General features: G+C 44.0%; 1 long non-coding RNA gene across 18 annotated transcripts in view; it reads left to right on the forward strand.

Annotated features, from left to right (window-relative positions):
- The window catches only part of LOC307181094, a 500,233-nt gene extending 481,793 nt beyond the window's left edge, over positions 1-18,440 (forward strand). For all 18 annotated transcript variants that reach the window (XR_013825874.1, XR_013825875.1, XR_013825876.1 and 15 more), the window contains exon 4: positions 18,382-18,440. This is a non-coding gene — a long non-coding RNA (uncharacterized lncRNA). The remainder of the gene's footprint in view (positions 1-18,381) is intronic.
- Positions 18,441-27,658: the final 9,218 nt, after the last annotated feature.

Below are 27,658 nucleotides of genomic sequence, written 5' to 3' on the forward strand. Positions count from 1 at the left end.
TATGCTTTCAATGCAATTCCCGTCTACCTCCTGAAATCGGTTTCCTGCAATTCTGCCCCGCTTTCAAGTCCTCTTGGCAGCCTTACTTCAGTCTATTTTTGGACGATAGCTGTCATTTATAACTCTGCAGGTTTGTGAATTACAGTGCCCCTGAGCTCCTTTCTTCAACTCGCTTTCTTGTGACCTGGCCGCAACACCGCAGGATGGCTTCAGGCCCTAATCTGGTTCTGGCACGGCACGCTGAGCCTTTGGTTAATTCCTCTTCCTGGTGGGAAATGAGAGTTAATTTTCCCGTCCAGACACCTCCAGCTAGTCTCTCATTGGTTCTCGCTATTCCTGTTCATCTTCCGCAGAAATTGCAAACTGGGCCAAACAGGAGGTTAAAGGGACTGACTCTCCAAGTCGGGAGAGTGTTAGTAAAGCGTCTGGAATGTTGCACCCGAGTACCAGGGGAGGAAAACTGAGACATATTTGAACACGTCTCCCGATCACATGGTTGATCATACTCTAGGTTCCACATGCATGTTTTAGCTGAGGAAGAATACCTTAAACCTGGGTATTTGAAACCCGTGGAATGGGTACCATGCAATATGACTTCAAAGGGTCTTCATTTGCTCACCGAACATCTCCAATCCTATCACTGCTGCGTTTATGCCCCTGTACACACGCTTGATTCTCTTTTGGAGACATAGCAATCCATAGGTTTTAAGATACTTACTAGTCAGGTACATTCTTAGGCGTTTAATATGCGGTGTTGAGTCCATTTCGTTGAGCAAGGAGTAGCTCTTGTCTATTCCATATTTGGCTTAAGGAACTTTATCTGTGCTCATTTCAATCTCTGGTTTTATGCAGCACCCCAACTCACCTTTCCCCTTAAGCAAGCATAAGTTGGTTTTTTAAATTTGAGACACTGTTCTGTTTTGGAATTCAGTTCCTGTGTAGCCAAGTTTACATTCCGTGTATTAGTGATATCTTATGATGTTTCTTTTTCTGTGTGACTTATTTCAGTTAGAATCATCATACCTGAATCCACTCATTGTGCTGCTAAGGGCCTGATGACACAGATTTCATTGCTGAGTGATATTGCTTTGTAAGTAAATACCACAAGTTCTTTATCCATTTTTCACTTTCTCCGATGTTGAACTTGTACTGTAAACGAGGTTCTTGTAAACAGAGCCGTTCCAAACTTTGGGGTGGCTGTGTCTTTTTGATTTTAATTTCCCTAAGCTATAGGACCATAAGTGGAAGTGCCCTAGGTTCTGTTGCTTTGTTTTTTAGATGTTTCAGGAAACACCATACACTTCTCCTGAGTGGTTGTTGGCAATTTACATCCCGCCCATCAGCAGAACAAGGCTCCCAGTTCTCCATGGCCTGTCTTGCCTTTCTGGATTTTACACTTTTTTCAGATGGCCCTTTTGACCGGGGGGAAGTGAGACTTCATTGTAGTGCAGATTTCCTTTGCAAGCTTGCTTGGTTGGCCAAAAAGTGCGTATGCGTTTTTTCCTGAATATATTCAGGAAAAAACGCATACGCCCTTTTTGGCCAAGTGCATCATTGTGTACGTTCTGCCTCTTTTCCTATGCTTTCAATGCAATTCCAGTCTACCTCCTGAGATCGGTTTCCTGCAATTCTGCCCCGCTTTCAAGTCCTCTTGGCAGCCTTACTTCAGTCTATTTTTGGACGATAGCTGTCATTTATAACTCTGCAGGTTTGTGAATTACAGTGCCCCTGAGCTCCTTTCTTCAACTCGCTTTCTTGTGACCTGGCCGCAACACCGCAGGATGGCTTCAGGCCCTAATCTGGTTCTGGCACGGCACGCTGAGACTTTGGTTAATTCCTCTTCCTGGTGGGAAATGAGAGTTAATTTTGCCCGTCCAGACACCTCCAGCTAGTCTCTCATTGGTTCTCGCTATTCCTGTTCATCTTCCGCAGAAATTGCAAACTGGGCCAAACAGGAGGTTAAAGGGACTGACTCTCCAAGTCGGGAGAGTGTTAGTAAAGCGTCTGGAATGTTGCACCCGAGTACCAGGGGAGGAAAACTGAGACATATTTGAACACGTCTCCCGATCACATGGTTGATCATACTCTAGGTTCCACATGCATGTTTTAGCTGAGGAAGAATACCTTAAACCTGGGTATTTGAAACCCGTGGAATGGGTACCATGCAATATGACTTCAAAGGGTCTTCATTTGCTCACCGAACATCTCCAATCCTATCACTGCTGCGTTTATGCCCCTGTACACATGCTTGATTCTCTTTCGGAGACATAGCAATCCATAGGTTTTAAGATACTTACTAGTCAGGTACATTCTTAGGCGTTTAATATGCGGTGTTGAGTCCATTTCGTTGAGCAAGGAGTAGCTCTTGTCTATTCCATATTTGGCTTAAGGAACTTTATCTGTGCTCATTTCAATCTCTGGTTTTATGCAGCACCCCAACTCACCTTTCCCCTTAAGCAAGCATAAGTTGGTTTTCTAAATTTGAGACCCTGTTCTGTTATGTAATTCAGTTCCTGTGTAGCCAAGTTTACATTCCGTGTATTAGTGATAACTTATGATGTTTCTTTTTCTGTGTGACTTATTTCAGTTAGAATCATTATACCTGAATCCACTCATTATGCTGCTACGGGCCTGATGACATAGATTTCATTGCTGAGTGATACTGCATTGTACGTAAGTACCACAAGTTCTTTATACATTTTTCACTTTCTGCGATGTTGAACTTGTACTGTAAACGAGGTTCTTGTAAACAGAGGCGTCCCAAACTTTGGGGTGGCTGTGTCTTTTTTATTTTAATTTCCCTAAGCTATAGGACCATAAGTGGCAGTGCCCTAGGCTCTGTTGCTTTGTTTTTTAGATGTTTCAGGAAACACCATACACTTCTCCCGAGTGTCTGTTGGCAATTTACATCCCGCCCATCAGCATAACAAGGCTCCCAGTTCTCCATGGCCTGTCCTGCCTTTCTGGATTTTACACTTTTTTCAGATGGCCCTTTTGACCGGGGGGAAGTGAGACTTCATTGTAGTGCAGATTTCCTTTGCAAGCTTGCTTGGTTGGCCAAAAAGGGCGTATGCGTTTTTTCCTGAATATATTCAGGAAAAAACGCATACGCCCTTTTTGGCCAAGTGCATCATTGTGGACGTTCTGCCTCTTTTCCTATGCTTTCAATGCAATTCCAGTCTACCTCCTGAAATCGGTTTCCTGCAATGCTGCCCCGCTTTCAAGTCCTCTTGGCAGCCTTACTTCAGTCTATTTTTGGACGATAGCTGTCATTTATAACTCTGCAGGTTTGTGAATTACAGTGCCCCTGAGCTCCTTTCTTCAACTCGCTTTCTTGTGACCTGGCCGCAACACCGCAGGATGGCTTCAGGCCCTAATCTGGTTCCGGTACGGCACGCTGAGCCTTTGGTAATTTCCTCTTCCTGGTGGGAAATGAGAGTTAAATTTGCCCGTCCAGACACCTCCAGCTAGCCTCTCATTGGTTCTTGCTATTCCTGTTCATCTTCCGCAGAAATTGCAAACTGGGCCAAACAGGAGGTTAAAGGGACTGACTCTCCAAGTCGGGAGAGTGTTAGTAAAGCGTCTGGAATGTTGCACCCGAGTACCAGGGGAGGAAAACTGAGACATATTTGAACACGTCTCCCGTTCACATGGTTGATCATACTTGTGTTCCACATGCATGTTTTAGCTGAAGGAAGAATACCTTAAACCTGGAGAGTTGAGACCCGTGTAATGCGTACCATGCAATATGACTTCAAAGGGTCTTCATTTGCTCACCGAACCTCTCCAATCCTATCACTGCTGCGTTTATGCCCCTGTACACATGCTTGATTCTCTTTTGGAGACATAGCAATCCATAGGTTTTCCGATACTTACTAGTCAGGTACATTCTTAGGCGTTTAATATGCGGTGTTGAGTCCATTACGTTGAGCAAGGAGTAGCTCTTGTCTATTCCATATTTGACTTAAGGAACTTTATCTGTGCTCATTTCAATCTCTGGTTTTATGCAGCACCCCAACTCACCTTTACCCTTAAGCAAGCATAAGTTGGTTTTCTAAATTTGAGACCCTGTTCTGGTTTGGAATGCAGTTCCTGTGTAGCCAAGTTTACATGACGTGTATTACTGATATCTTATGATGTTTCTTTTCTGTGTGACTTATTTCAGTTAGAATCATCATACCTGAATCCACTCATTGTGCTGCTATGGGCCTGATGACACAGATTTCATTGCTGAGTGATATTGCTTTGTAAGTAAATACCACAATTTCTTTATCCATTATTCACTTTCTGCGATGTTGAACTTGTACTGTAAACGAGGTTCTTGTAAACAGAGCCGTTCGAAAGTTTGGGGTGGCTGTGTCTTTTTGATTTTAATTTCCCTAAGCTATAGGACCATAAGTGGCAGTGCCCTAGGCTCTGTTGCTTTGTTTTTTAGATGTTTCAGGAAACACCATACACTTCTCCCGAGTGGTTGTTGGCAATTTACATCCCGCCCATCAGCATAACAAGGCTCCCAGTTCTCCATGGCCTGTCTTGCCTTTCTGGATTTTACACTTTTTTCAGATGGCCCTTTTGACCGGGGGGAAGTGAGACTTCATTGTAGTGCAGATTTCCTTTGCAAGCTTGCTTGGTTGGCCAAAAAGGGCGTATGCGTTTTTTCCTGAATATATTCAGGAAAAAACGCATACGCCCTTTTTGGCCAAGTGCATCATTATGGACGTTCTGCCTCTTTTCCTATGCTTTCAATGCAATTCCAGTCTACCTCCTGAAATCGGTTTCCTGCAATTCTGCCCCGCTTTCAAGTCCTCTTGGCAGCCTTACTTCAGTCTATTTTTGGACGATAGCTGTCATTTATAACTCTGCAGGTTTGTGAATTACAGTGCCCCTGAGCTCCTTTCTTCAACTCGCTTTCTTGTGACCTGGCCGCAACACCGCAGGATGGCTTCAGGCCCTAATCTGGTTCTGGCACGGCACGCTGAGCCTTTGGTTAATTCCTCTTCCTGGTGGGAAATGAGAGTTAAATTTGCCCGTCCAGACACCTCCAGCTAGTCTCTCATTGGTTCTCACTATTCCTGTTCATCTTCCGCAGAAATTGCAAACTGGGCCAAACAGGAGGTTAAAGGGACTGACTCTCCAAGTGGGGAGAGTGTTAGTAAAGCGTCTGGAATGTTGCACCCGAGTACCAGGGGAGGAAAACTGAGACATATTTGAACACGTCTCCCGATCACATGGTTGATCATACTTGGGTTCCACATGCATGTTTTAGCTGAAGGAACAATACCTTACACCTGGGTAGTTGAAACCCGTGGAATGGGTACCATGCAATATGACTTCAAAGGGTCTTCATTTGCTCACAAAACTCTGCAATCCTATCACTGCTGCATTTATGCCCCTGTACACATGCTTGATTCTCTTTCGGAGACATAGCAATCCATAGGTTTTAAGATACTTACTAGTCAGGTACATTCTTAGGCGTTTAATATGCGGTGTTGAGTCCATTTCGTTGAGCAAGGAGTAGCTCTTGTCTATTCCATATTTGGCTTAAGGAACTTTATCTGTGCTCATTTCAATCTCTGGTTTTATGCAGCACCCCAACTCACCTTTCCCCTTAAGCAAGCATAAGTTGGTTTTCTAAATTTGAGACCCTGTTCTGTTCTGTAATTCAGTTCCTGTGTAGCCAAGTTTACATTCCATGTATTACTGATATCTTATGATGTTTCTTTTTCTGTGTGACTTATTTCAGTTAGAATCATCATACCTGAATCCATTCATTGTGATGCTAAGGGCCTGATGACACAGATTTCATTGCTGAGTGATATTGCTTTGTAAGTAAATACCACAACTTCTTTATCCATTTTTCACTTTCTGCGATGTTGAACTTGTACTGTAAACGAGTTTCTTGTAAACAGAGCCGTTCCAAACTTTGGGGTGGCTGTGTCTTTTTGATTTTAATTTCCCTAAGCTATAGGACCATAAGTGGAAGTGCCCTAGGTTCTGTTGCTTTGTTTTTTAGATGTTTCAGGAAACACCATACACTTCTCCCGAGTGTCTGTTGGCAATTTACATCCCGCCCATCAGCATAACAAGGCTCCCAGTTCTCCATGGCCTGTCCTGCCTTTCTGGATTTTACACTTTTTTCAGATGGCCCTTTTGACCGGGGGGAAGTGAGACTTCATTGTAGTGCAGATTTCCTTTGCAAGCTTGCTTGGTTGGCCAAAAAGGGCGTATGCGTTTTTTCCTGAATATATTCAGGAAAAAACGCATACGCCCTTTTTGGCCAAGTGCATCATTGTGGACGTTCTGCCTCTTTTCCTATGCTTTCAATGCAATTCCAGTCTACCTCCTGAAATCGGTTTCCTGCAATTCTGCCCCGCTTTCAAGTCCTCTTGGCAGCCTTACTTCAGTGTATTTTTGGACGATAGCTGTCATTTATAAGTCTGCAGGTTTGTGAATTACAGTGCCCCTGAGCTCCTTTCTTCAACTCGCTTTCTTGTGACCTGGCCGCAACACCGCAGGATGGCTTCAGGCCCTAATCTGGTTCCAGTACGGCACGCAGAGCCTTTGGTTAATTCCTCTTCCTGGTGGGAAATGAGAGTTAAATTTGCCCGTCCAGACACCTCCAGCTAGTCTCTCATTGGTTCTCGCTATTCCTGTTCATCTTCCACAGAAATTGCAAACTGGGCCAAACAGGAAGTTAAAGGGACTGACTCTCCAAGTGGGGAGAGTGTTAGTAAAGCGTCTGGAATGTTGCACCCGAGTACCAGGGGAGGAAAACTGAGACATATTTGAACACGTCTCCCGTTCACATGGTTGATCATACTTGGGTTCCACATGCATGTTTTAGCTGAAGGAAGAATACCTTAAACCTGTGTATTTGAAACCCGTGTAATGCGTACCATGCAATATGACTTCAAAGGGTCTTCATTTGCTCACCGAACCTCTCCAATCCTATCACTGCTGCGTTTATGCCCCTGTACACATGCTTGATTCTCTTTCGGAGACATAGCAATCCATAGGTTTTAAGATACTTACTAGTCAGGTACATTCTTAGGCGTTTAATATGGGGTGTTGAGTCCATTTCGTTGAGCAAGGAGTAGCTCTTGTCTATTCCATATTTGGCTTAAGGAACTTTATCTGTGCTCATTTCAATCTCTGGGTTTATGCAGCACCCCAACTCACCTTTACCCTTAAGCAAGCATAAGTTGGTTTTCTAAATTTGAGACCCTGTTCTGTTCTGTCATTCAGTTCCTGTGTAGCCAAGTTTACAATCCGTGTATTAGTGATATCTTATGATGTTTCTTTTTCTGTGTGACTTATTTCAGTTAGAATCATCATACCTGAATCCACTCATTGTGCTGCTAAGGGCCTGATGACATAGATTTCATTGCTGAGTGATACTGCATTGTACGTAAGTACCACAACTTCTTTATCCATTTTTCACTTTCTGCGATGTTGAACTTGTACTGTAAACGAGGTTCTTGTAAACAGAGGTGTCCCAAAGTTTGGGGTGGCTGTGTCTTTTTGATTTTAATTTCCCTAAGCTATAGGACCATAAGTGGCAGTGCCCTAGGCTCTGTTGCTTTGTTTTTTAGATGTTTCAGGAAACACCATACACTTCTCCCGAGTGTCTGTTGGCAATTTACATCCCGCCCATCAGCATAACAAGGCTCCCAGTTCTCCATGGCCTGTCCTGCCTTTCTGGATTTTACACTTTTTTCAGATGGCCCTTTTGACCGGGGGGAAGTGAGACTTCATTGTAGTGCAGATTTCCTTTGCAAGCTTGCTTGGTTGGCCAAAAAGGGCGTATGCGTTTTTTCCTGAATATATTCAGGAAAAAACGCATACGCCCTTTTTGGCCAAGTGCATCATTGTGGACGTTCTGCCTCTTTTCCTATGCTTTCAATGCAATTCCAGTCTACCTCCTGAAATCGGTTTCCTGCAATGCTGCCCCGCTTTCAAGTCCTCTTGGCAGCCTTACTTCAGTCTATTTTTGGACGATAGCTGTCATTTATAACTCTGCAGGTTTGTGAATTACAGTGCCCCTGAGCTCCTTTCTTCAACTCGCTTTCTTGTGACCTGGCCGCAACACCGCAGGATGGCTTCAGGCCCTAATCTGGTTCCGGTACGGCACGCTGAGCCTTTGGTAATTTCCTCTTCCTGGTGGGAAATGAGAGTTAAATTTGCCCGTCCAGACACCTCCAGCTAGCCTCTCATTGGTTCTTGCTATTCCTGTTCATCTTCCGCAGAAATTGCAAACTGGGCCAAACAGGAGGTTAAAGGGACTGACTCTCCAAGTCGGGAGAGTGTTAGTAAAGCGTCTGGAATGTTGCACCCGAGTACCAGGGGAGGAAAACTGAGACATATTTGAACACGTCTCCCGTTCACATGGTTGATCATACTTGTGTTCCACATGCATGTTTTAGCTGAAGGAAGAATACCTTAAACCTGGAGAGTTGAGACCCGTGTAATGCGTACCATGCAATATGACTTCAAAGGGTCTTCATTTGCTCACCGAACCTCTCCAATCCTATCACTGCTGCGTTTATGCCCCTGTACACATGCTTGATTCTCTTTTGGAGACATAGCAATCCATAGGTTTTCCGATACTTACTAGTCAGGTACATTCTTAGGCGTTTAATATGCGGTGTTGAGTCCATTACGTTGAGCAAGGAGTAGCTCTTGTCTATTCCATATTTGACTTAAGGAACATTATCTGTGCTCATTTCAATCTCTGGTTTTATGCAGCACCCCAACTCACCTTTACCCTTAAGCAAGCATAAGTTGGTTTTCTAAATTTGAGACCCTGTTCTGGTTTGGAATGCAGTTCCTGTGTAGCCAAGTTTACATGACGTGTATTACTGATATCTTATGATGTTTCTTTTCTGTGTGACTTATTTCAGTTAGAATCATCATACCTGAATCCACTCATTGTGCTGCTATGGGCCTGATGACACAGATTTCATTGCTGAGTGATATTGCTTTGTAAGTAAATACCACAATTTCTTTATCCATTATTCACTTTCTGCGATGTTGAACTTGTACTGTAAACGAGGTTCTTGTAAACAGAGCCGTTCGAAAGTTTGGGGTGGCTGTGTCTTTTTGATTTTAATTTCCCTAAGCTATAGGACCATAAGTGGCAGTGCCCTAGGCTCTGTTGCTTTGTTTTTTAGATGTTTCAGGAAACACCATACACTTCTCCCGAGTGGTTGTTGGCAATTTACATCCCGCCCATCAGCATAACAAGGCTCCCAGTTCTCCATGGCCTGTCTTGCCTTTCTGGATTTTACACTTTTTTCAGATGGCCCTTTTGACCGGGGGGAAGTGAGACTTCATTGTAGTGCAGATTTCCTTTGCAAGCTTGCTTGGTTGGCCAAAAAGGGCGTATGCGTTTTTTCCTGAATATATTCAGGAAAAAACGCATACGCCCTTTTTGGCCAAGTGCATCATTATGGACGTTCTGCCTCTTTTCCTATGCTTTCAATGCAATTCCAGTCTACCTCCTGAAATCGGTTTCCTGCAATTCTGCCCCGCTTTCAAGTCCTCTTGGCAGCCTTACTTCAGTCTATTTTTGGACGATAGCTGTCATTTATAACTCTGCAGGTTTGTGAATTACAGTGCCCCTGAGCTCCTTTCTTCAACTCGCTTTCTTGTGACCTGGCCGCAACACCGCAGGATGGCTTCAGGCCCTAATCTGGTTCTGGCACGGCACGCTGAGCCTTTGGTTAATTCCTCTTCCTGGTGGGAAATGAGAGTTAAATTTGCCCGTCCAGACACCTCCAGCTAGTCTCTCATTGGTTCTCACTATTCCTGTTCATCTTCCGCAGAAATTGCAAACTGGGCCAAACAGGAGGTTAAAGGGACTGACTCTCCAAGTGGGGAGAGTGTTAGTAAAGCGTCTGGAATGTTGCACCCGAGTACCAGGGGAGGAAAACTGAGACATATTTGAACACGTCTCCCGATCACATGGTTGATCATACTTGGGTTCCACATGCATGTTTTAGCTGAAGGAACAATACCTTACACCTGGGTAGTTGAAACCCGTGGAATGGGTACCATGCAATATGACTTCAAAGGGTCTTCATTTGCTCACAAAACTCTGCAATCCTATCACTGCTGCATTTATGCCCCTGTACACATGCTTGATTCTCTTTCGGAGACATAGCAATCCATAGGTTTTAAGATACTTACTAGTCAGGTACATTCTTAGGCGTTTAATATGCGGTGTTGAGTCCATTTCGTTGAGCAAGGAGTAGCTCTTGTCTATTCCATATTTGGCTTAAGGAACTTTATCTGTGCTCATTTCAATCTCTGGTTTTATGCAGCACCCCAACTCACCTTTCCCCTTAAGCAAGCATAAGTTGGTTTTCTAAATTTGAGACCCTGTTCTGTTCTGTAATTCAGTTCCTGTGTAGCCAAGTTTACATTCCATGTATTACTGATATCTTATGATGTTTCTTTTTCTGTGTGACTTATTTCAGTTAGAATCATCATACCTGAATCCATTCATTGTGATGCTAAGGGCCTGATGACACAGATTTCATTGCTGAGTGATATTGCTTTGTAAGTAAATACCACAACTTCTTTATCCATTTTTCACTTTCTGCGATGTTGAACTTGTACTGTAAACGAGTTTCTTGTAAACAGAGCCGTTCCAAACTTTGGGGTGGCTGTGTCTTTTTGATTTTAATTTCCCTAAGCTATAGGACCATAAGTGGAAGTGCCCTAGGTTCTGTTGCTTTGTTTTTTAGATGTTTCAGGAAACACCATACACTTCTCCCGAGTGTCTGTTGGCAATTTACATCCCGCCCATCAGCATAACAAGGCTCCCAGTTCTCCATGGCCTGTCCTGCCTTTCTGGATTTTACACTTTTTTCAGATGGCCCTTTTGACCGGGGGGAAGTGAGACTTCATTGTAGTGCAGATTTCCTTTGCAAGCTTGCTTGGTTGGCCAAAAAGGGCGTATGCGTTTTTTCCTGAATATATTCAGGAAAAAACGCATACGCCCTTTTTGGCCAAGTGCATCATTGTGGACGTTCTGCCTCTTTTCCTATGCTTTCAATGCAATTCCAGTCTACCTCCTGAAATCGGTTTCCTGCAATTCTGCCCCGCTTTCAAGTCCTCTTGGCAGCCTTACTTCAGTGTATTTTTGGACGATAGCTGTCATTTATAAGTCTGCAGGTTTGTGAATTACAGTGCCCCTGAGCTCCTTTCTTCAACTCGCTTTCTTGTGACCTGGCCGCAACACCGCAGGATGGCTTCAGGCCCTAATCTGGTTCCAGTACGGCACGCAGAGCCTTTGGTTAATTCCTCTTCCTGGTGGGAAATGAGAGTTAAATTTGCCCGTCCAGACACCTCCAGCTAGTCTCTCATTGGTTCTCGCTATTCCTGTTCATCTTCCACAGAAATTGCAAACTGGGCCAAACAGGAAGTTAAAGGGACTGACTCTCCAAGTGGGGAGAGTGTTAGTAAAGCGTCTGGAATGTTGCACCCGAGTACCAGGGGAGGAAAACTGAGACATATTTGAACACGTCTCCCGTTCACATGGTTGATCATACTTGGGTTCCACATGCATGTTTTAGCTGAAGGAAGAATACCTTAAACCTGTGTATTTGAAACCCGTGGAATGGGTACCATGCAATATGACTTCAAAGGGTCTTCATTTGCTCACCGAACCTCTCCAATCCTATCACTGCTGCGTTTATGCCCCTGTACACATGCTTGATTCTCTTTCGGAGACATAGCAATCCATAGGTTTTAAGATACTTACTAGTCAGGTACATTCTTAGGCGTTTAATATGGGGTGTTGAGTCCATTTCGTTGAGCAAGGAGTAGCTCTTGTCTATTCCATATTTGGCTTAAGGAACTTTATCTGTGCTCATTTCAATCTCTGGGTTTATGCAGCACCCCAACTCACCTTTACCCTTAAGCAAGCATAAGTTGGTTTTCTAAATTTGAGACCCTGTTCTGTTCTGTCATTCAGTTCCTGTGTAGCCAAGTTTACATTCCGTGTATTACTGATATCTTATGATGTTTCTTTTTCTGTGTGACTTATTTCAGTTAGAATCATCATACCTGAATCCACTCATTGTGCTGCTAAGGGCCTGATGACATAGATTTCATTGCTGAGTGATACTGCATTGTACGTAAGTACCACAACTTCTTTATCCATTTTTCACTTTCTGCGATGTTGAACTTGTACTGTAAACGAGGTTCTTGTAAACAGAGGTGTCCCAAAGTTTGGGGTGGCTGTGTCTTTTTGATTTTAATTTCCCTAAGCTATAGGAGCATAAGTGGAAGTGCCCTAGGCTCTGTTGCTTTGTTTTTTAGATGTTTCAGGAAACACCATCCACTTCTCCCGAGTGTCTGTTGGCAATTTACATCCCGCCCATCAGCATAACAAGGCTCCCAGTTCTCCATGGCCTGTCCTGCCTTTCTGGATTTTACACTTTTTTCAGATGGCCCTTTTGACCGGGGGGAAGTGAGACTTCATTGTAGTGCAGATTTCCTTTGCAAGCTTGCTTGGTTGGCCAAAAAGGGCATATGCGTTTTTTCCTGAATATATTCAGGAAAAAACGCATATGCCCTTTTTGGCCAAGTGCATCATTGTAGACGTTCTGCCTCTTTTCCTATGCTTTCAATGCAATTCCAGTCTACCTCCTGAAATCGGTTTCCTGCAATTCTGCCCCGCTTTCAAGTCCTCTTGGCAGCCTTACTTCAGTCTATTTTTGGACGATAGCTGTCATTTATAACTCTGCAGGTTTGTGAATTACAGTGCCCCTGAGCTCCTTTCTTCAACTCGCTTTCTTGTGACCTGGCCGCAACACCGCAGGATGGCTTCAGGCCCTAATCTGGTTCCGGCACGGCACGCTGAGCCTTTGGTTAATTCCTCTTCCTGGTGGGAAATGAGAGTTAAATTTGCCCGTCCAGACACCTTCAGCTAGCCTCTCATTGGTTCTCGCTATTCCTGTTCATCTTCCGCAGAAATTGCAAACTGGGCCAAACAGGAGGTTAAAGGGACTGACTCTCCAAGTCGGGAGAGTGTTAGTAAAGCGTCTGGAATGTTGCACCCGAGTACCAGGGTACGAAACCTGGGACATATTTGAACACGTCTCCCGATCACATGGTTGATCATACTCTAGGTTCCACATGCATGTTTTAGCTGAAGGAAGAATACCTTAAACCTGGGTAGTTGAAACCCGTGGAATGGGTACCATGCAATATGACTTCAAAGGGTCTTCATTTGCTCACCGAACCTCTCCAATCCTATCACTGCTGCGTTTATGCCCCTGTACACATGCTTGATTCTCTTTCGGAGACATAGCAATCCATAGGTTTTAAGATACTTACTAGTCAGGTACATTCTTAGGCGTTTAATATGCGGTGTTGAGTCCATTTCATTGAGCAAGGAGTAGCTCTTGTCTATTCCATATTTGGCTTAAGGAACTTTATCTGTGCTCATTTCAATCTCTGGTTTTATGCAGCACCCCAACTCACCTTTCCCCTTAAGCAAGCATAAGTTGGTTTTTTAAATTTGAGACACTGTTCTGTTTTGGAATTCAGTTCCTGTGTAGCCAACTTTACATTCCGTGTATTACTGATATCTTATGATGTTTCTTTTTCTGTGTGACTTATTTCAGTTAGAATCATCATACCTGAATCCACTCATTGTGCTGCTAAGGGCCTGATGACACAGATTTCATTGCTGAGTGATATTGCTTTGTAAGTAAATACCACAACTTCTTTATCCATTTTTCACTTTCTGCGATGTTGAACTTGTACTGTAAACGAGGTTCTTGTAAACAGAGCCGATCCAAACTTTGGGGTGGCTGTGTCTTTTTGATTTTAATTTCCCTAAGCTATAGGACCATAAGTGGAAGTGCCCTAGGTTCTGTTGCTTTGTTTTTTAGATGTTTCAGGAAACACCATACACTTCTCCCGAGTGGTTGTTGGCAATTTACATCCCGCCCATCAGCATAACAAGGCTCCCAGTTCTCCATGGCCTGTCCTGCCTTTCTGGATTTTACACTTTTTTCAGATGGCCCTTTTGACCTGGGGGAAGTGAGACTTCATTGTAGTGCAGATTTCCTTTGCAAGCTTGCTTGGTTGGCCAAAAAGGGCGTATGCGTTTTTTCCTGAATATATTCAGGAAAAAACGCATACGCCCTTTATGGCCAAGTGCATCATTGTGGACGTTCTGCCTCTTTTCCTATGCTTTCAATGCAATTCCAGTCTACCTCCTGAAATCGGTTTCCTGCAATTCTGCCCTGCTTTCAAGTCCTCTTGGCAGCCTTACTTCAGTATATTTTTGGACGTTAGCTGTCATTTATAACTCTGCAGGTTTGTGAATTACAGTGCCCCTGAGCTCCTTTCTTCAACTCGCTTTCTTTTGAGCTGGCCGCAACACCGCAGGATGGCTTCAGGCCCTAATCTGATTCTGGTACGGAACGCTGAGCCTTTGGTTATTTCCTCTTCCTGGTGGGAAATGAGAGTTAAATTTGCCCGTCCAGACACCTCCAGCTAGTCTCTCATTGGTTCTCACTATTCCTGTTCATCTTCCGCAGAAATTGCAAACTGGGCCAAACAGGAGGTCAAAGGGACTGACTCTCCAAGTCGGGAGAGTGTTAGTAAAGCGTCTGGAATGTTGCACCCAAGTACCAGGGTACGAAAACTGAGACATATTTGAACACGTCTCCCGATCACATGGTTGATCATACTCTAGGTTCCACATGCATGTTTTAGCTGAAGGAAGAATACCTTAAACCTGGGTAGTTGAAACCCGTGGAATGGGTACCATGCAATATGACTTCAAAGGGTCTTCATTTGCTCACCGAACCTCTCCAATCCTATCACTGCTGCGTTTATGCCCCTGTACACATGCTTGATTCTCTTTCGGAGACATAGCAATCCATAGGTTTTAAGATACTTACTAGTCAGGTACATTCTTAGGCGTTTAATATGCGGTGTTGAGTCCATTTCGTTGAGCAAGGAGTAGCTCTTGTCTATTCCATATTTGGCTTAAGGAACTTTATCTGTGCTCATTTCAATCTCTGGTTTTATGCAGCACCCCAACTCACCTTTACCCTTAAGCAAGCATAAGTTGGTTTTCTAAATTTGAGACCCTGTTCTGTTCTGTAATTCAGTTCCTGTGTAGCCAAGTTTACAATCCGTGTATTACTGATATCTTATGATGTTTCTTTTTCTGTGTGACTTATTTCAGTTAGAATCATCATACCTGAATCCACTCATTGTGCTGCTAAGGGCCTGATGACACAGATTTCATTGCTGAGTGATATTGCTTTGTAAGTAAATACCACAACTTCTTTATCCATTTTTCACTTTCTGCGATGTTGAACTTGTACTGTAAACGAGGTTCCTGTAAACAGAGCCGTTCCAAACTTTGGGGTGGCTGTGTCTTTTTGATTTTAATTTCCCTAAGCTATAGGACCATATGTGGCAGTGCCCTAGGCTCTGTTGCTTTGTTTTTTAGATGTTTAAGGAAACACCATACACTTCTCCCGAGTGTCTGTTGGCAATTTACATCCCGCCCATCAGCATAACAAGGCTCCCAGTTCTCCATGGCCTGTCCTGCCTTTCTGGATTTTACACTTTTTTCAGATGGCCCTTTTGACCGGGGGGAAGTGAGACTTCATTGTAGTGCAGATTTCCTTTGCAAGCTTGCTTGGTTGGCCAAAAAGGGCGTATGCGTTTTTTCCTGAATATATTCAGGAAAAAACGCATACGCCCTTTTTGGCCAAGTGCATCATTGTGGACGTTCTGCCTCTTTTCCTATGCTTTCAATGCAATTCCAGTCTACCTCCTGAAATCGGTTTCCTGCAATTCTGCCCCGCTTTCAAGTCCTCTTGGCAGCCTTACTTCAGTCTATTTTTGGACGATACCTGTCATTTATAACTCTGCAGGTTTGTGAATTGCAGTGCCCCTGAGCTCCTTTCTTCAACTCGCTTTCTTGTGACCTGGCCGCAACACCGCAGGATGGCTTCAGGCCCTAATCTGGTTCCGGCCCGGCATGCTGAGCCTTTGGTTAATTCCTCTTCCTGGTGGGAAATGAGAGTTCAATTTGCCCGTCCAGACACCTGCAGCTAGCCTCTCATTGGTTCTCGCTATTCCTGTTCATCTTCCGCAGAAATTGCAAACTGGGCCAAACAGGAGGTTAAAGGGACTGACTCTCCAAGTCGGGAGAGTGTTAGTAAAGCGTCTGGAGTGTTGCACCCGAGTACGAGGGTAGGAAAACTGAGACATATTTGAACACGTCTCCCGTTCACATGGTTGATCATACTCTGGGTTCCACATGCATGTTTTAGCTGAAGGAAGAATACCTTAAACCTGGAGAGTTGAGACCCGTGGAATGGGTACCGTGCAATATGACTTCAAAGGGTCTTCATTTGCTCCCCGAACCTCTCCAATCCTATCACTGCTGCATTTATGCCCCTGTACACACGCTTGATTCTCTTTTGGAGACATAGCAATCCATAGGTTTTAAGATACTTACTAGTCAGGTACATTCTTAGGCGTTTAATATGGGGTTTTGAGTCCATTTCGTTGAGCAAGGAGTAGCTCTTGTCTATTCCATATTTGGCTTAAGGAACTTTATCTGTGCTCATTTCAATCTCTGGTTTTATGCAGCACCTCAACTCACCTTTCCCCTTAAGCAAGCATAAGTTGGTTTTCTAAATTTGAGACCCTGTTCTGTTTTGGAATGCAGTTCCTGTGTAGCCAAGTTTACATTCCGTGTATTAGTGATATCTTATGATGTTTCTTTTTCTGTGTGACTTATTTCAGTTAGAATCATCGTACCTGAATCCACTCATTATGCTGCTACGGGCCTGATGACATAGATTTCATTGCTGAGTGATACTGCATTGTACGTAAGTACCACAACTTCTTTATCCATTTTTCACTTTCTGCGATGTTGAACTTGTAGTGTAAACGAGGTTCTTGTAAACAGAGGCGTCCCAAACTTTGGGGTGGCTGTGTCTTTTTGATTTTAATTTCCCTAAGCTATAGGACCATAAGTGGAAGTGCCCTAGGCTCTGTTGCTTTGTTTTTTAGATGTTTCAGGAAACACCATACACATATCCTGAGTGTCTGTTGGCAATTTACATCCCGCCCATCAGCATAACAAGGCTCCCAGTTCTCCATGGCCTGTCCTGCCTTTCTGGATTTTACACTTTTTTCAGATGGCCCTTTTGACCGGGGGGAAGTGAGACTTCATTGTAGTGCAGATTTCCTTTGCAAGTTTGCTTGGTTGGCCAAAAAGGGCGTATGCGTTTTTTCCTGAATATATTCAGGAAAAAACGCATACGCCCATTTTGGCCAAGTGCATCATTGTGGACGTTCTGCCTCTTTTCCTATGCTTTCAATGCAATTCCAGTCTACCTCCTGAAATCGGTTTCCTGCAATTCTGCCCCGCTTTCAAGTCCTCTTGGCAGCCTTACTTCAGTCTATTTTTGGACGATAGCTGTCATTTATAACTCTGCAGGTTTGTGAATTACAGTGCCCCTGAGCTCCTTTCTTCAACTTGCTTTCTTGTGACCTGGCCGCAACACCGCAGGATGGCTTCAGGCCCTAATCTGGTTCCGGCACGGCACGCTGAGCCTCTGGTTATTTCCTCTTCCTGGTGGGAAATGAGACTTAAATTTGCCCGTCCAGACACCTCCAGCTAGTCTCTCATTTGTTCTCGCTATTCCTGTTCATCTTCCGCAGAAATTGCAAACTGGGCCAAACAGGAGGTTAAAGGCGCTGACTCTCCAAGTGGGGAGAGTGTTAGTAAAGCGTCTGGAATGTTGCACCCGAGTACCAGGGGAGGAAAACTGAGACATATTTGAACACGTCTCCCGATCACATGGTTGATCATACTCTGGGTTCCACATGCATGTTTTAGCTGAAGGAAGAATACCTAAAACCTGGGTAGTTGAAACCCGTGGAATGGGTACCATGCAATATGACTTCAAAGGGTCTTCATTTGCTCACCGAACCTCTCCAATCCTATCACTGCTGCGTTTATGCCCCTGTACACATGCTTGATTCTCTTTCGGAGACATAGCAATCTATAGGTTTTAAGATACTTACTAGTCAGGTACATTCTTAGGCGTTTAATATGCGGTGTTGAGTCCATTTCGTTGAGCAAGGAGTAGCTCTTGTCTATTCCATATTTGGCTTAAGGAACTTTATCTGTGCTCATTTCAATCTCTGGTTTTATGCAGCACCCCAACTCACCTTTACCCTTAAGCAAGCATAGGTTTGTTTTCTAAATTTGAGACCCTGTTCTGTTCTATAATTCAGTTCCTGTGTAGACAAGTTTACATTCCGTGTATTACTGATATCTTATGATGTTTCTTTTTCTGTGTAACTTATTTCACTTAGAATCATCATACCTGAATCCACTCATTGTGCTACTAAGGGCCTGATGACACAGATTTCATTGCTGAGTGATATTGCTTTGTAAGTAAATACCACAACTTCTTTATCCATTTTTCACTTTCTGCGATGTTGAACTTGTACTGTAAACGAGGTTCTTGTAAACAGAGGCGTCCCAAACTTTGGGGTGGCTGTGTCTTTTTGATTTTAAATTCCCTAAGCTATAGGACCATAAGTGGCAGTGCCCTAGGCTCTGTTGCTTTGTTTTTTAGATGTTTCAGGAAACACCATACACTTCTCCCGAGTGGCTGTTGGCAATTTACATCCCGCCCATCAGCATAACAAGGCTCCCAGTTCTCCATGGCCTGTCCTACCTTTCTGGATTTTACACTTTTTTCAGATGGCCCTTTTGACCGGGGGGAAGTGAGACTTCATTGTAGTGCAGATTTCCTTTGCAAGCTTGCTTGGTTGGCCAAAAAGGGCGTATGCGTTTTTTCCTGAATATATTCAGGAAAAAACGCATACGCCCTTTTTGGCCAAGTGCATCATTGTGGACGTTCTGCCTCTTTTCCTATGCTTTCAATGCAATTCCAGTCTACCTCCTGAAATCGGTTTCCTGCAATTCTGCCCCGCTTTCAAGTCCTCTTGGCAGCCTTACTTCAGTCTATTTTTGGACGATAGCTGTCATTTATAAGTCTGCAGGTTTGTGAATTACAGTGCCCCTGAGCTCCTTTCTTCAACTCGCTTTCTTGTGACCTGGCCGCAACACCGCAGGATGGCTTCAGGCCCTAATCTGGTTCCGGCCCGGCATGCTGAGCCTTTGGTTAATTCCTCTTCCTGGTGGGAAATGAGAGTTAAATTTGCCCGTCCAGACACCTGCAGCTAGCCTCTCATTGGTTCTCGCTATTCCTGTTCATCTTCCGCAGAAATTGCAAACTGGGCCAAACAGGAGGTTAAAGGGACTGACTATCCAAGTCGGGAGAGTGTTAGTAAAGCGTCTGGAGTGTTGCACCCGAGTACCAGGGTAGGAAAACTGAGACATATTTGAACACGTCTCCCGTTCACATGGTTGATCATACTCTGGGTTCCACATGCATGTTTTAGCTGAAGGAAGAATACCTTAAACCTGGAGAGTTGAGACCCGTGGAATGGGTACCGTGCAATATGACTTCAAAGGGTCTTCATTTGCTCACCGAACCTCTCCAATCCTATCACTGCTGCATTTATGCCCCTGTACACACCCTTGATTCTCTTTTGGAGACATAGCAATCCATAGGTTTTAAGATACTTACTAGTCAGGTACATTCTTAGGCGTTTAATATGGGGTTTTGAGTCCATTTCGTTGAGCAAGGAGTAGCTCTTGTCTATTCCATATTTGGCTTAAGGAACTTTATCTGTGCTCATTTCAATCTCTGTTTTTATGCAGCACCCCAACTCACCTTTCCCCTTAAGCAAGCATAAGTTGGTTTTCTAAATTTGAGACCCTGTTCTGTTTTGGAATGCAGTTCCTGTGTAGCCAAGTTTACATTCCGTGTATTAGTGATATCTTATGATGTTTCTTTTTCTGTGTGACTTATTTCAGTTAGAATCATCGTACCTGAATCCACTCATTATGCTGCTACGGGCCTGATGACATAGATTTCATTGCTGAGTGATTCTGCATTGTACGTAAGTACCACAAGTTCTTTATCCATTTTTCACTTTCTGTGATATTGAACTTGTATGGTAAACGAGGTTCTTGTAAACGGAGGCGTCCCAAACTTTGGGGTGGCTGTGTCTTTTTGATTTTAATTTCCCTAAGCTATAGGACCATAAGTGGCAGTGCCATAGGCTCTGTTGCTTTGTTTTGTAGATGTTTCAGGAAACACCATACACTTCTCCTGAGTGTCTGTTGGCAATTTACATCCCGCCCATCAGCATAACAAGGCTCCCAGTTCTCCATGGCCTGTCCTGCCTTTCTGGATTTTACACTTTTTTCAGATGGCCCTTTTGACCGGGGGGAAGTGAGACTTCATTGTAGTGCAGATTTCCTTTGCAAGTTTGCTTGGTTGGCCAAAAAGGGCGTATGCGTTTTTTCCTGTTTATATTCAGGAAAAAACGCATACGCCCTTTTTGGCCAAGTGCATCATTGTGGACGTTCTGCCTCTTTTCCTATGCTTTCAATGCAATTCCAGTCTACCTCCTGAAATCGGTTTCCTGCAATTCTGCCCCGCTTTCAAGTCCTCTTGGCAGCCTTACTTCAGTCTATTTTTGGACGATAGCTGTCATTTATAACTCTGCAGGTTTGTGAATTACAGTGCCCCTGAGCTCCTTTCTTCAACTTGCTTTCTTGTGACCTGGCCGCAACACCGCAGGATGGCTTCAGGCCCTAATATGGTTCCGGCACGGCACGCTGAGCCTCTGGTTATTTCCTCTTCCTGGTGGGAAATGAGAGTTAAATTTGCCCGTCCAGACACCTCCAGCTAGTCTCTCATTGGTTCTCGCTATTCCTGTTCATCTTCCGCAGAAATTGCAAACTGGGCCAAACAGGAGGTTAAAGGCGCTGACTCTCCAAGTGGGGAGAGTGTTAGTAAAGCGTCTGGAATTTTGCACCCGAGTACCAGGGGAGGAAAACTGAGACATATTTGAACACGTCTCCTGATCACATGGTTGATCATACTCTGGGTTCCACATGCATGTTTTAGCTGAAGGAAGAATACCTAAAACCTGGGTATTTGAAACCCGTGGAATGGGTACCATGCAATATGACTTCAAAGGGTCTTCATTTGCTCACCGAACCTCTCCAATCCTATCACTGCTGCGTTTATGCCCCTGTACACATGCTTGATTCTCTTTCGGAGACATAGCAATCCCTAGATTTTAAGATACTTACTAGTCAGGTACATTCTTAGGCGTTTAATATGCGGTGTTGAGTCCATTTCTTTGAGCAAGGAGTAGCTCTTGTCTATTCCATATTTGGCTTAAGGAACTTTATCTGTGCTCATTTCAATCTCTGGTTTTATGCAGCACCCCAACTCACCTTTACCCTTAAGCAAGCATAGGTTGGTTTTCTAAATTTGAGACCCTGTTCTGTTCTGTAATTCAGTTCCTGTGTAGCCAAGTTTACATTCCGTGTATTACTGATATCTTATGATGTTTCTTTTTCTGTGTGACTTATTTCAGTTAGAATCATCATACCTGAATCCACTCATTGTGCTACTAAGGGCCTGATGACACAGATTTCATTGCTGAGTGATATTGCTTTGTAAGTAAATACCACAACTTTTTTATCCATTTTTCACTTTCTGCGATGTTGAACTTGTACTGTAAACGAGGTTCTTGTAAACAGAGCCGTTCCAAACTTTGGGGTGGCTGTGTCTTTTTGATTTTAAATTCCCTAAGCTATAGGACCATAAGTGGAAGTGCCCTAGGCTCTGTTGCTTTGTTTTTTAGATGTTTCAGGAAACACCATACACTTCTCCCGAGTGGTTGTTGGCAATTTACATCCCGCCCTTCAGCATAACAAGGCTCCCAGTTCTCCATGGCCTGTCCTGCCTTTCTGGATTTTACACTTTTTTCAGATGGCCCTTTTGACCAGGGGGAAGTGAGACTTCATTGTAGTGCAGATTTCCTTTGCAAGCTTGCTTGGTTGGCCAAAAAGGGCGTATGCGTTTTTTCCTGAATATATTCAGGAAAAAACGCATACGCCCTTTTTGGCCAAGTGCATCATTGTGGACGTTCTGCCTCTTTTCCTATGCTTTCAATGCAATTCCAGTCTACCTCCTGAAATCGGTTTCCTGCAATTCTGCCCCGCTTTCAAGTCCTCTTGGCAGCCTTACTTCAGTCTATTTTTGGACGATAGCTGTCATTTATAACTCTGCAGGTTTGTGAATTACAGTGCCCCTGAGCTCCTTTCTTCAACTCGCTTTCTTTTGAGCTGGCCGCAACACCGCAGGATGGCTTCAGGCCCTAATCTGATTCCGGCACGGCACGCTCAGCCTTTGGTTATTTCCTCTTCCTGGTGGGAAATGAGAGTTAAATTTGCCCGTCCAGACACCTCCAGCTAGCCTCTCATTGGTTCTCGCTATTCCTGTTCATCTTCCGCAGAAATTGCAAACTGGGCCAAACAGGAGGTTAAAGGCGCTGACTCTCCAAGTGGGGAGAGTGTTAGTAAAGCATCTGGAATGTTGCACCCGAGTACCAGGGGAGGAAAACTGAGACATATTTGAACACGTCTCTCGTTCACATGGTTGACCTTACTTGGGTTCCACATGCATGTTTTAGCTGAAGGAAGAATACCTTAAAACTGGAGAGTTGAGACCCGTGTAATGGGTACCATGCAATATGACTTCAAACGGTCTTCATTTGCTCACCGAACCTCTCCAATCCTATCACTGCTGCGTTTATGCCCCTGTACACACGCTTGATTCTCTTTCGGAGACATAGCAATCCATAGGTTTTAAGATACTTACTAGTCAGGTACATTCTTAGGCGTTTAATATGCGGTGTTGGGTCCATTTCGTTGAGCAAGGAGTAGCTCTTGTCTATTCCATATTTGGCTTAAGGAACTTTATCTGTGCTCATTTCAATCTCTGGTTTTATGCAGCACCCCAACTCACCTTTACCCTTAAGCAAGCATAAGTTGGTTTTCTAAATTTGAGACCCTGTTGTGTTCTGTAATTCAGTTCCTGTGTAGCCAAGTTTACATTCCATGTATTACTGATATCTTATGATGTTTCTTTTTCTGTGTGACTTATTTCAGTTAGAATCATCATACCTGAATCCACTCATTGTGCTGCTAAGTGCCTGATGACATAGATTTCATTGCTGAGTGATATTGCTTTGTAAGTAAATACCACAACTTCTTTATCCATTTTTCACTTTCTGCGATGTTGAACTTGTACTGTAAACGAGGTTCTTGTAAACAGAGGTGTCCCAAACTTTGGGGTGGCTGTGTCTTTTTGATTTTAATTTCCCTAAGCTATAGGACCATAAGTGGCAGTGCCCTAGGCTCTGTTGCTTTGTTTTTTAGATGTTTCAGGAAACACCATACACTTCTCCCGAGTGGTTGTTGGCAATTTACATCCCGCCCTTCAGCATAACAAGGCTCCCAGTTCTCCATGGCCTGTCCTGCCTTTCTGGATTTTACACTTTTTTCAGATGGCCCTTTTGACCGGGGGGAAGTGAGACTTCATTGTAGTGCAGATTTCCTTTGCAAGCTTGCTTGGTTGGCCAAACAGGGCGTATGCGTTTTTTCCTGAATATATTCAGGAAAAAACGCATACACCCTTTTTGGCCAAGTGCATCATTGTGGACGTTCTGCCTCTTTTCCTATGCTTTCAATGCAATTCCAGTCTACCTCCTGAAATCGGTTTCCTGCAATTCTGCCCCGCTTTCAAGTCCTCTTGGCAGCCTTACTTCAGTCTATTTTTGGACGATAGCTGTCATTTATAACTCTGCAGGTTTGTGAATTACAGTGCCCCTGAGCTCCTTTCTTCAACTCGCTTTCTTGTGAGCTGGCCGCAACACCGCAGGATGGCTTCAGGCCCTAATCTGGTTCCGGCCCGGCATGCTGAGCCTTTGGTTAATTCCTCTTCCTGGTGGGAAATGAGAGTTAAATTTGCCCGTCCAGACACCTGCAGCTAGCCTCTCATTGGTTCTCGCTATTCCTGTACATCTTCCGCAGAAATTGCAAACTGGGCCAAACAGGAGGTTAAAGGGACTGACTCTCCAAGTCGGGAGAGTGTTAGTAAAGCGTCTGGAGTGTTGCACCCGAGTACCAGGGTAGGAAAACTGAGACATATTTGAACACGTCTCCCGTTCACATGGTTGATCATACTCTGGGTTCCACATGCATGTTTTAGCTGAAGGAAGAATACCTTAAACCTGGAGAGTTGAGACCCGTGGAATGGGTACCGTGCAATATGACTTCAAAGGGTCTTCATTTGCTCACCGAACCTCTCCAATCCTATCACTGCTGCATTTATGCCCCTGTACACACGCTTGATTCTCTTTTGGAGACATAGCAATCCATAGGTTTTAAGATACTTACTAGTCAGGTACATTCTTAGGCGTTTAATATGGGGTTTTGAGTCCATTTCGTTGAGCAAGGAGTAGCTCTTGTCTATTCCATATTTGGCTTAAGGAACTTTATCTGTGCTCATTTCAATCTCTGGTTTTATGCAGCACCCCAACTCACCTTTCCCCTTAAGCAAGCATAAGTTGGTTTTCTAAATTTGAGACCCTGTTCTGTTTTGGAATGCAGTTCCTGTGTAGCCAAGTTTACATTCCGTGTATTAGTGATATCTTATGATGTTTCTTTTTCTGTGTGACTTATTTCAGTTAGAATCATCGTACCTGAATCCACTCATTATGCTGCTACGGGCCTGATGACATAGATTTCATTGCTGAGTGATACTGCATTGTACGTAAGTACCACAAGTTCTTTATCCATTTTTCACTTTCTGTGATATTGAACTTGTACGGTAAACGAGGTTCTTGTAAGCGGAGGCGTCCCAAACTTTGGGGTGGCTGTGTCTTTTTGATTTTAATTTCCCTAAGCTATAGGACCATAAGTGGAAGTGCCCTAGGCTCTGTTGCTTTGTTTTTTAGATGTTTCAGGAAACACCATACACTTCTCCTGAGTGTCTGTTGGCAATTTACATCCCGCCCATCAGCATAACAAGGCTCCCAGTTCTCCATGGCCTGTCCTGCCTTTCTGGATTTTACACTTTTTTCAGATGGCCCTTTTGACCGGGGGGAAGTGAGACTTCATTGTAGTGCAGATTTCCTTTGCAAGTTTGCTTGGTTGGCCAAAAAGGGCGTATGCGTTTTTTCCTGAATATATTCAGGAAAAAACGCATACGCCCTTTTTGGCCAAGTGCATCATTGTGGACGTTCTGCCTCTTTTCCTATGCTTTCAATTCAATTCCAGTCTACGTCCTGAAATCGGTTTCCTGCAATTCTGCCCCGCTTTCAAGTCCTCTTGGCAGCCTTACTTCAGTCTATTATTGGACGATAGCTGTCATTTATAACTCTGCAGGTTTGTGAATTACAGTGCCCCTGAGCTCCTTTCTTCAACTCGCTTTCTTTTGAGCTGGCCGCAACACCGCAGGATGGCTTCAGGCCCTAATCTGGTTCCGGCACGGCACGCTGAGCCTCTGGTTATTTCCTCTTATTGGTGGGAAATGAGAGTTAAATTTGCCCGTCCAAACACCTCCAGCTAGCCTCTCATTGGTTCTCGGTATTCCTGTTCAGCTTCCGCAGAAATTGCAAACTGGGCCAAACAGGAGGTTAAAGGGACTGACTCTCCAAGTCGGGAGAGTGTTAGTAAAGCGTCTGGAATGTTGCACCCGAGTACCAGGGGAGGAAAACTGAGACATATTTGAACACGTCTCCCGATCACATGGTTGATCATACTCTAGGTTCCACATGCATGTTTTAGCTGAAGGAAGAATACCTTAAACCTGGGTAGTTGAAACCCGTGGAATGGGTACCATGCAATATGACTTCAAAGGGTCTTCATTTGCTCACCGAACCTCTCCAATCCTATCACTGCTGCGTTTATGCCCCTGTACACATGCTTGATTCTCTTTCGGAGACATAGCAATCCATAGGTTTTAAGATACTTACTAGTCAGGTACATTCTTAGGCGTTTAATATGGGGTGTTGAGTCCATTTGGTTGAGCAAGGAGTAGCTCTTGTCTATTCCATATTTGGCTTAAGGAACATTATCTGTGCTCATTTCAATCTCTGGTTTTATGCAGCACCCCAACTCACCTTTACCCTTAAGCAAGCATAAGTTGGTTTTCTAAATTTGAGACCCTGTTCTGTTCTGTAATTCAGTTCCTGTGTAGCCAAGTTTACATTCCATGTATTACTGATATCTTATGATGTTTCTTTTTCTGTGTGACTTATTTCAGTTAGAATCATCATACCTGAATCCACTCATTGTGCTGCTAAGGGCCTGATGACACAGATTTCATTGCTGAGTGATATTGCTTTGTAAGTAAATACCACAACTTCTTTATCCATTTTTCACTTTCTGCGATGTTGAACTTGTACTGTAAACGAGGTTCTTGTAAACAGAGCCGTTCCAAACTTTGGGGTGGCTGTGTCTTTTTGATTTTAATTTCCCTAAGCTATAGGACCATAAGTGGAAGTGCCCTAGACTCTGTTGCTTTGTTTTTTAGATGTTTCAGGAAACACCATACACTTCTCCCGAGTGGTTGTTGGCAATTTGCATCCCGCCCATCAGCATAACAAGGCTCCCAGTTCTCCATGGCCTGTCCTGCCTTTCTGGATTTTACACTTTTTTCAGATGGCCCTTTTGACCGGGGGGAATGAGACTTCATTGTAGTGCAGATTTCCTTTGCAAGCTTGCTTGGTTGGCCAAAAAGGGCGTATGCGTTTTTTCCTGAATATATTCAGGAAAAAACGCATACGCCCTTTTTGGCCAAGTGCATCATTGTGGACGTTCTGCCTCTTTTCCTATGCTTTCAATGCAATTCCAGTCTACCTCCTGAAATCGGTTTCCTGCAATTCTGCCCCGCTTTCAAGTCCTCTTGGCAGCCTTACTTCAGTATATTTTTGGACGATAGCTGTCATTTATAACTCTGCAGGTTTGTGAATTACAGTGCCCCTGAGCTCCTTTCTTCAACTCGCTTTCTTGTGAGCTGGCCGCAACACCGCAGGATGGCTTCAGGCCCTAATCTGGTTCCGGCACGGCACGCTGAGCCTTTGGTTATTTCCTCTTCCTGGTGGGAAATGAGAGTTAAATTTGCCCGTCCAGACACCTCCAGCTAGTCTCTCATTGGTTCTCGCTATTCCTGTTCATCTTCCGCAGAAATTGCAAACTGGGCCAAACAGGAGGTTAAAGGCGCTGACTCTCCAAGTCGGGAGAGTGTTAGTAAAGCGTCTGGAATGTTGCACCCGAGTACCAGGGTACGAAAACTGGGACATATTTGAACACGTCTCCCGATCACATGGTTGATCATACTTGGGTTCCACATGCATGTTTTAGCTGAAGGAAGAATACCTTAAACCTGTGTATTTGAAACCCGTGGAATGGGTACCATGCAATATGACTTCAAAGGGTCTTCATTTGCTCACCGAACCTCTCCAATCCTATCACTGCTGCGTTTATGCCCCTGTACACATGCTTGATTCTCTTTCGGAGACATAGCAATCCATAGGTTTTAAGATACTTACTAGTCAGGTACATTCTTAGGTGTTTAATATGGAGTGTTGAGTCCATTTCGTTGAGCAAGGAGTAGCTCTTGTCTATTCCATATTTGGCTTAAGG

This window comes from Stenella coeruleoalba, assembly GCF_951394435.1.
Source record: "Stenella coeruleoalba genome assembly, contig: scaffold_57, whole genome shotgun sequence".
Lineage (NCBI taxonomy): Eukaryota > Metazoa > Chordata > Mammalia > Artiodactyla > Delphinidae > Stenella > Stenella coeruleoalba.